This window comes from Juglans regia, chromosome 9, assembly GCF_001411555.2.
Source record: "Juglans regia cultivar Chandler chromosome 9, Walnut 2.0, whole genome shotgun sequence".
Lineage (NCBI taxonomy): Eukaryota > Viridiplantae > Streptophyta > Magnoliopsida > Fagales > Juglandaceae > Juglans > Juglans regia.
Window position 1 is genome coordinate 3,783,614 of NC_049909.1, and position 10,729 is coordinate 3,794,342.

Here is a 10,729-nt window from a genome sequence, read left to right on the forward strand (position 1 = left end):
GAGAAAGTAGCTTTGGCAAGTGGACATACCCAATAAAATGTCTTTCTTATGTTGGAGGGCGAAGCGAGGAGCTGTGCCGACTGATGATTCTATTCAACGTCTAGGCATCCCGTTGGTCTCTAAATGCCATTGTTGTAGCGCCTCAAGTGGAAACTATGCATCATATTTTATGTGAGGGGACAAATGCTCAAAAGGTATGGAAGTTTTTTGCTGATCTTTGTCAGATAAGATTGCCGCGAATCCGAAACTAGGAGCGTATGGTGTCTTATTGGTGGCAGCGAGCGACAGCTCAATCTCAAGCTGGGTGGATTTGTGGAGCTCTTCCCATTATTATTTCCTGGACTTTATGGAAGTCTCGTTGTGAGGCTAGAATGGAAGGTGTGTTGTTTAAAATAGAAGATGTTATCAAAACTGTGAAGTTTTTACATAAAAATGCTGCTTGTAATCGGAAAAAATTTCAGCATATGAGCAAGAATGAGAGGTCGGTGATGGAGAGCTTAAATATTGCGATTTGCCCTATTCATAAAAAAAGAGCTTCGTTTATTAAATGGAGCTTGCCGCCAATAGGTAGGATGAAGCTTAACGTAGACAGTGGTGCTTGTAACAATCTGGGAGAGGCAGGGGGTGGCGGGGTCATCCGAGATTCCAATGGTAGAGTTATAGGAAGTTTTGCGCACTCCTACGGCGTTGCATCTAATACTATCACAGAGTGTCAAGCTTTACTTGATGGGCTTCGGTTATGTAAACGTTTAAGTTTGCACAGGATGTCTTAGTAGAATCGGATTTGATGGTTATCATAAATTGGCTTGCTTCTAGAATTTGTGGACTTTGGTTTCTATGAGAGTTTTGGGAGGAGATTAAAGAACTTGTTCATGAGCTCAATGTACGATTTAAGCATATTTTTCGATAAGCAAATATAGCAACGGATTTTTTGGCAAAAGAAGGGTCGCATGGAGTCACTATGGATTTTATTGGTGCAGAAATATTAAAACCTCGGTTGAGAGGATTGATGTGTATGGATCGTTTGGGAATTCCTTTTATTAGAGAGAAATGAGGTTGGTTGTTCACGGATTTTTGTTTGGAAAGGTGGTGTATGGAAAACCACATTACTTGGGAATGAGAAGTTATTGCTCTTTATAAGGTTCCAATGAGACTTCAATTGTATCATTGACTAGTCTTTTTGGAGTATAGGTCATGTGGTTTGGGTCTTCCATTTGGGCGTTACAAATGGTATCAGAAACTATCCCAACCAGAAATGTGGGACTTCAGCCATGTCACCTACAATGGATAAGCCCGACGAGGACGTCGGGGATTTAAGGGAGGTAGATTGTGATACTTCCATAGGATATGGATAAGGGTAGGTGGTGTATAGGATCCCACATTACTTGAGAATGAGAAGTTCTTACTATTTATAAGGTTACAATGGGGTTCCAATTGTATTATTGATTAGTCCTTTTGGAATATAGGTCATGTGGTTTGGGTCTTCCATTGGGGCGTTACAACATTGGTTTGGAAATGATTGTGTGTTTTTTGTTTTGTAAGCTTAGGTGGTTGAGTGTTTTGTTTCCACGGTGTTCCTCCGCCATAAGTGATGGATCTTTAATAATACTCGGGGTAGGGGCCCTACTGGACATGGGGCCCTGACTTTTTATTAAAAAAAAAAAGAGAAAAGAAAAGAAAAGTCATGTGGAAGATGACTTCCATTTGTCTTTTGCTGTGCATTTGAAAGGAAAAGAATGGTCGGAAATTTGAAGATTGAGAAAGGAGAATGGAAGAATTTAAATGCCTCTTTTTCAACATTTTGTTCCTTTGCTTGCTAGCTATAGATTTCAATTGACTAAGCTTTCATGACTTCCTTGCATCTACTTATCCTTCTTAACTAGGTGTGGTTCTTATATTCATCCCATCTACTTGGGCTATGCCAATTCTTTATTATCAATAAAATTTTTGTTTAACTATCAAAAAAAGATTAAGCAGCATATAGTTTAAAAATGACTCACCATAAAGTTTTTCCTCATAAATTGAGGATCTGCGACACGCCATAACATAAAAACAGCTACATTAGCCATAATCAAGCCATAAAGCACACCATCAACAGTGAATCCTTGCAACCATGATCTCCTGACAACAGGAGGAGAGAACTGGTTGACATAGAAGAACTTAACAGTTTTAAATTGCAAACTATATAAGAGCAGAAGTGTCCCATTCTAACAATGGATTACAATATTGAAACCTATCCATTTTTTATGAAGTTAACACACAAACTGGTAATCTATAAATAAATAAAAATAGATTTTCCTGATTTAAAGTAGAAATAACTTGTAAAATTATTACAAGGAATACTAGAGATCCTATGATTTTTTTTACAGTTAAGTCAAATTATATTTACAAACAAGAAGGGTATTAAGGTCAGAAAAATAGCACTAGCGGCACAATATCACGACCCTCATATTAAAAAAATGAAAATTCTTTTCAGAAGCCCAATTATTTTGCACGGCCTGTCACTACCATTTTACAACCAATTTATTATTTATAGTGTTTTTCTTTTTTTATCATTTTTTTAAATATTTTTTTTTAACATCAAATCATTTAAAAAAATTTTAAAAATATATAATTTTATGAATAATTATTTTCTTAATTATTAAGTAAAATAAAAAATTAAAAATAATTAAATAAAAATAATAATAAATAGATAGTAAAAGAATCGTAACTATCATCTTCCTGTTTTGCATACCCCCACACTTCCCACGTCACGGAGTGAGATAGTCAATTTTACCCCTGTTTAAAACTCCGCATTTCTTTCTCCATAGGCTCGAAAAACTTCTTAGAGGCAAAGTTCTCTTCACGTTCTCGTTTGAGAGGGAAGTTCTCTTCTCTTTCAGCCATTCAACGGAAAACATCCTCAGGCAATCACAAGTTGCGGAAAGGATCTACGGAAAGGCTCATTCCGGCAGAAATGGATCTTCGTCAGCGTTATGGGGATATGAACGAAATGGGGATGTTCTTCAAAGGATTAAGGGTTTGGAGGATTTGGACCGGCCTGCTTATATAAACATTGAATAGGTTTGGACCCATGTACTTAGATTCACACAGCTCACGTTTCTCAATCTTTTGGTTGGTTTGCAGTGAAAAAACAGACAGAGAGTGGAATAGAAATAATGAAGAAAAGGCCTGATTTTGGAGGAGAGATAGAGAGAGAGAGAGTAAACTTGCTAAATTGCTAATGCTCCGCCACAATTGGATAGACACTCGAGCAATTTTTTTCCTTCTTTCCTTACGCCGATCTGTTTGTTGTATGCAGGGTGTGCAAAATAGAAGAGTTCTGCTACCGAAAAGGTAGTCCGAATTCTTCACCGAACAGTACATTTAATTTTTTTTATATATTTTTTTAATTATCATAAATATTTTTAAAAAAAATAAAAACTTTACAACATTATTAAAAAATATTTTCTAAATTTTTAAGTAAAAAAAAAAATTGGGGACACATTTGAATCCGAAATTGGGACCCAAAACATTTTTAAAAATAGAAAGACTTCTCGTTGCAGAACTCATTAAAAAATTTAGGTTTACGTGTAATTTTCATTTGGGACTATTGATGTGAGAACATAGTTTAAAAAATAAAATAATATTATAATAATATTATTTTTAAAATAATTTTTTTTTCATTTTATCTTCGTTCGTAAATAAGACTGCATACGTAATTTTTTACTAGAAATAAAATTTCTCTTAAAAAATATCACGATAGATTTGCATTTTAAAACTAAATTACAAAAAATAAAATTTAAATCTTAAATTCAAAATAGTAAGATCAGAAACTGAAGAGAAATGAAGTTTTGGTTTAGAAGACAGGTGCTTTTGGTACAAACAGAAAGAGCAATGGAGTGTTTTACCAAAAATGGAAATTGTGCATTTACACCCCTATCTGACACGCACTGTCCTTTTCTGGCCTTGGTATACAGCCTTTACTCTTTTACAAATAAAATCCACCATAAACCCAGAAGCATAAAAAAAAAAAGGGCTCTATATATTCTTCTCAGGAATATTACACAAGTTTTTTCGGGCTAAAAAGTTCGCGCTAAATTTGAGAAATCTAAAAAGTCTCGATTTCCGGTTCACATAATGACTACATTGTGTGCTTTTTCCCGGACAGATGAACATTATAGAAAATGCTTGGATGCAGAGAGAACAAAATAAGATTCCACAAAAGAAATACCAAATGTTCTTCCTTTTTCTTATAATGTCTAAGCAAACAGACTCTTAAGCACAGAGCAAACACATTACCAGCCATGCCTACGAGAATCAAAACTCGGGTTGAACCCAAAGCTCTGCCTATGAAATTTCGCTCCAACAAACCGAACTCTACAATCTGCAACACTCTTGCTTCAGGCCCGCAAGAGATTATTTGTGGACAAGAACTGCTTTGCAATCGCCGGCTTTGAGAGAAACCCATAAATAGATTTCCCTGAAAAAATATGCCGCGAAAGAGACTGGTGGTGAAATGGGTGAAAAGAGCAGAGAAGTTGGTTTTGGGCTGGGTTATTCGGTTTGATAGCGGAATAGAAGGGTATGAAACGGCGAGCATGGAGAAGTGAAGAGGAAGTGGAGGTGTTAGAGAGTTTCTTGGGGAGGTTTGAGGCAACCTGGAGAGAGAGAAACCTCTGCATTTTTGGGTCAGAGAGAACCACTTTGCCTTTGGTCCTTTGGGGGCCCTTCTTTTAAAACTTATTTCTAATGGAACGTTGGTACTTCAATCAGAATTAAAGAACGGAACTTGAGGACATAGGAGATTTTTTTTTTTTTTTTCTCAAAACCTCTTTCATTCATAACTTGCACTATTACATAGACATTAAGCAGTTAGGAAGGTCTTCCATATCAATTATACGTTCTGTTTCACATAGAGCAACCTTGCCTAGCCTGTGGGCAACTTCATTGCCTTCACGACATATGTGACTAACTGCAGGTTTTCGGCTTAAGATAAAATATAAAATTTTAATTTGATGTCATTTGATCTCATCTTGTTTCTAAATATAATAATACAAAATTTTTAAACTAATTATTACAATATTTTCAAACTTTTAAATAAAAGTAAAAAACAATTCCAACCTTTTTAAATCTCTAAAAAAAAATTATATTATAAAATTATATTCTAATAATATTTTAATTTTATAATATTTTTTATTCAACTTTTTTTCTCTCATTTTCCAATACCAAAAAAATACAGAATTCAAATTATTTAAGTACTATTCACAAACTATCTTATTACTATTTATAAAATTATTATCTCATCTTCCTTTCCAAACCAACTCTAAAACAACACTTTTCATACGAGCCATGTTTGTTTAAATATCAGAGATGAGCATTCCAAAGTAGTTTTCATAATTTTTCTTCTGTTCTATTGCATTAAACACTATCTTGGAGTCCCCTTCTAATATTGCCTTTTTCTTTCCCAATTCAAGCCCAAAAGTAATTACTTTAAGAGCTGCAGTTACCTCCGCTAGAAGTGGATCTGGAAGTGCTTCGTGTTGCTGCCTCAAAGTTGCCAAGAGATTCCCTTCCTCGTCTCTTACATCAACTCCTATGCCTATTTTACATTGCTTTGAGTCAACTACCACATCCTAATTTATTTTAAGAAAATCTTGAAGTTGACATTCCTAGGTAAACCCTCTTATTGCTTGTAGTTAAATCCCGAGCATCCTCATCAGTGTTTGATATAGATAATTCAGACATGTTTTTCACTATGTGCATCACATTCTATCTAACTCTCGAATTCAATATTAGTAAAAATGGAATACGGATAATTATTGACTTTAAATTAGGTTGAATCAATTATATTGAATAAGTCCTGAGTTATTATTCATCGAAATTGATTAGGAATTTTTAATTAGTCCATAAGCCAAGAATTCATTTTAAAGCCAGTCAAAGTTTAGTGGATAATTTTGAATGATATTAATATTCTAGTACTTTTTAGGAAGCCTAATTAAGATTTATTAGATAATATTAAATAAGCTGAGGCTCTAAAAATTATGACCTAGTTATATGTCGCCAAACATAACCCAGTTATAATTTTTCTTATTGAAAGAACCATACCTTGACATGGTGGAAATTATTAGTTTGAGCTAGATTATTGTAACGCCCCATTCTCATAGGTCTAGAGAGTTAGCTCATGTCAACTAAAATCATCTCCAATAACACATTTAAAATTACCCAGATTCTTCATAAAATATTAGCTTAGTTGTTCAACACATGTTCCTCCATAGGGACACAAAAGAAGTATCTCAATAACATATATTTTAGTTTTTACAAAGATTCAAAAATATCCATGACTCAAAATACCAAAGTAACATAAAATATCAACATTACCAAAAAGACTCTCCAAAAAATTCTTGTACTAATTCTAACTATAGTACTTATTGGGGATAGAGAGAGAACCTCCTCCTTCTCTCTAAAAAAAAAAACACCTCAATCTTGAAACTAGCTTGAGGGGGAGGAGCCGCCTCCCCCTCCCTTCCCTCTTGCTTTTTTTGTCTTTATCCGCTAGGTTTTATTTTGTTTTGTTTTGTTTGTGTTTTCAGGGATAATAATAGAAGACACTGCTATGGGTTTTCGGTAGATTTGGCACCATCCACCGATGGTAGCAGTGTGTGCGCATCCATCCCACAATGTTTGTGCTGGTACTAGTTTCGACAGGGGCATGGGTGGGCAGACTGGCACCATCCACCGATGCAGATTGCGACGCCTGATAGGTTGAGTAGGGGTGGCAGCGGGTGGTGGCTGAGAGCGAAAGGGTGGGCAGGGGTAGGGGTGGTGGCGGCATGAGATCGGTAGGAGCATCGGTGGGTCGTTTGTGCAGATGGGCAGAGGTGGCTCGACGGCAGGGGCAGAGGAATCGGTGGAGGGGGTCACGGGTCGACGGTCTACAGAGGAATCGGTGGAGGGGGCAACGCAGGATGGTGAAGAAGAAAAAATTAAAAATTAAAAAAAATTAAAAAAAAAAAGAAAAGAAAAAGAAAGGGCAGCGGCAGCAGTTTAAGATGTAACGCTAATAGCAGTGTCTTTTTCAGTCTGTGTCTTTTTACTTTTCCATGTACTTCATGTTTGGTGTTGTTTACAATAAATAGAAATAGGCTATTGGATTTTTTTGAGTCCATAGTAGTAGAGTTCCGATCCTCCTTTGGGACGAGGTGGAGTGATAGTACTTTTCCTCTTTGAGAGGACGGAGGGTGATAGCACTCTTTTTTTTAGAGGGGTTATTTAGTTGTGTTTTTACAGGACACTATTCTCTCGGACAAACCGGATGGTTTGTTTAGGAGAAAATTTACAAAAGTTAAGGCAATGTCCTTCATAAAAAAATTTGTGTGCGGGGGATGGATGACATTTGTAACTTCGAATTCATTGAATGACATGAAGTCTATTTCCATAAAAAATAAAATAAATCTTGTACTCTAAGGCACTTAATCTTCTACGATCATCAAAACTTGCTAATACTTGCTATTCTTGACTTCCAGGTGATGCATCAAAATTATCTTAAAAATGTTGTGAAGATAAGGGGTGAGTTATCAATAACTCAGTAAGTAGAGAACATATACTAGTAATCAAATATGAGCATTTACAGAGTTCAAAATGCAGAATCAGAACATGTTATCAAAAATATCAGAGCAAAAGTTCAAAAATATTATTCAAAATCTCTTTGGCACAGCATAACTGAAACATTATATCAGAACAAAATTTCATGTTTAACCTCAGCAGTAGGGTTGTACAAACCCCGGCGATCAAATGAATAGAAACAGAATGTGAACCTTCCCCTTATTATTCTCAGAGCCAAATATGTGCTCACAAGAAAGACCACGCAGAAAATCACTTTGTTTCCAAAGTGGGTGCATTAGAACAGAAAAGTTGGTATCAACCCAAACAGAGGTCACAATTTTACACCCATAGTAAAGTCAGAACAGAACAGAAACAGACTATCATGGCAGAGGTTTTAGAAATCACATCATATCATATCAAAGTACATAATAATTTCAGAACAGAACAGAATCAGATCACAAAAATATAATTTATTCACAAATTTTCATATTCACTCTTTTCTGCACAGTTCAAAAATAAAATGCCAAAATAAGCTCATGTCTTCTTCACCAGTCATGCTAGAAAATATTTGATTCTTATACAAAATTTCATGAGTAATGTCGAACAAATAATTAAAGTTGTTTCAAATTTTTTTCATAACAAAACATGCATATTTTTCCGAAATTGACTTCAATCGATTTTATTTTTATACAAAGTCTAATATAAGAACTCCCGCTTACATGAACTTTTTAGCTTTTCAGAATATCTTCACAGCATCGCCAAATCAATATCAATAGTCACTATAGAAAATTCATGTAACTTGAATAAACCTCCAATTGAGCAGTTACTTCGTAATTACACCTGAAATACCTATTTTAATACCTCAAAACTTAAAATTTCTTAACTCTAAAATACTATCAGTTTCTAAATTAATCAATATTCACTTAATTTCTCCAACGACGATAATAAATTATGAATTATGTACTACTAAAATCTAATTATAAAAATTTAATATCAATTAATATAATTTAAAAATCTTAAATATTTTCTGCTAAACAATTTTTTGGACTAGTTTAAATTGAACTGAAGTCGTCTTAAAATAACACAACAATTTTCTACAGTGAAGTTTAGGTCCATCATAAAACAACCCCAACGAAAAATATAATTAAAACACCTTATGATTTAGATTGAAACTTAGAGGGTAAGATTGTAAAATCGTAAAACAGTTTTCTCCCTTAAAAAGCTTTACGTAAACAATGCAAAAGAAAATCATGTTCACTTACAAAGTGAGACCCAAGGCCGTGCGACGGAAGCTCACCGTGAGGTAGGGAGTTGTGACGGAGTAGGGTGAGTGGGAGGTGGCTGACCCGACGGCTGAACACAGAGAAAAAAAAGACAGAGTGATGAGCGAGAGAAACCAAGTGATGAGAGAAAGAGAGTCTGAGAATGGAGATCGGAGAGGGGACCGTGAGCACAGTTAGAAGAATTGAGATGGCTAATTCAATTGAATTCAGCTCTACGTATGTCTTTGTATTTATAACGATAGATGAGAATATACAGATAAGGTAAAGCATTTGAAATACAAAGTTTTAAATGTTACAACAACTAGATAAACATCAAGTAGATAAAATAACAGCTATTTCTCCTAAACTTTCTGCAATACTTTCGAAACTACTCTAGACTCCTCAGAGCCTATTACGTGATGTATATCTTGTCTAACATCCTCTCGCAAGTTGATGGGGAGGGACCGAAGTATCAACTTGTCTCTAAGCAATAAGAAACGAGAAGAAGATAGTCATTTGGTGAAAATATCTTAAGGTTGATCATAAGTGGGAATATAATGAGCTTGTACATCTTTGTTCAGAATTTTCTCACGAATGAAGTGATAATCCACTTCAATGTGTTTCGTTCGAGCATGAAATACAGGGTTGAAGGATAAAGCTAAGGCTCCAATGTTGTCAACCCACAAACAAGGAGCAGAAGTAAGTGGAATTCGAAGTTCACGAAATAGCATACTCAACCAATTGAGTTCAGCTACTGTGAGAGACATGGATCAGTACTTAGTTTCAGTACTTGATCTGGCTACAACATGTTGTTTCTTAGCAGCCCATGAAATCAAGCAGGGACCAAGATAAATAGCATAACTCGTTGTTGACTTTCGATCATCAGGGCTACCAGCCCAATCGGAATCACAGAAGCCATGGAGTTGAAGAGATCCCTTTGTGAATTGAAGATCAAATTGAGGAGTTCCTTTTAGATACCTTAATACACGTTTAGCAGCAGTGAGATGAACTGAGGTGGGACAATGCAAGAATTGGCAAAGTTGGTTGACACTATAAGAGATATCGGGTCTAGTCAAGGTAAGGTATTGTAAAGCAACTACCATTGTGCGATATTCTGTCGGACCAGATAGAGGTTCACCAGAAAACTTGGAAAGTTTGCTACCTGAACAACAAGGACTGGATGTCGGTTTGGCACCAACCATTTTAGTGCGATGAAGAAGATCTGTCACATATTTGCCTTGATGAAGATGAATGACATCAGGAGTGTGGGTGACTTGAATGCCCAAGAAAAATGAGAGTGCACCAAGGTCTTTGACTGCAAATTCATGGCTTAGTGTAGAAATCAATTTAGAAATAGCAGTAGAAGAATTGCTGGTGACTATTATATCATTACATAAATAAGAACATGAATGCATATCTTATGATAATGGAAGGTAAATAAAGAAGTGTCAACATTTGAACCAACAAAACCAAGATCCAATAATGAATGTGAGAGACGCATGAATCAGGCCCTAGGAGCCTATTTTAATCCATATAGGGACTTCTGAAGTTTACAAACGTAATCTGGATGTTGAGGGTCTTCAAATCCTTTAGGTTGTTCCATAAATACCTCTTCTTCAAGAAAACCATGGAGAAAAGCATTAGAGATGTCCAGTTGTCTAATGAACCAGTCATGATGTACTGCAAGAGCTAAGACAAGTCGTATAGTGGCTGGTTTGATAACAAGACTAAATGTCTCATTGAAATCAATGCCCAATTCTTGATCAAAACCTTTCGCCACAAGCCATGCTTTGTATCGATCAATGGAACCATCAGATTTTTGTTTGAGTTTAAAAACCCATTTGTTTCGCACTACTGTCTTGGAAGCAGGTCGTGGACATAAA

The 10,729-nt window shown here is 35.5% G+C and overlaps 1 pseudogene; it reads right to left on the reverse strand.

The window, feature by feature from the left end:
• LOC108996180 overlaps positions 1 to 4,664 on the reverse strand; it is a 31,309-nt pseudogene extending 26,645 nt beyond the window's left edge.
• Positions 4,665 to 10,729: the final 6,065 nt, after the last annotated feature.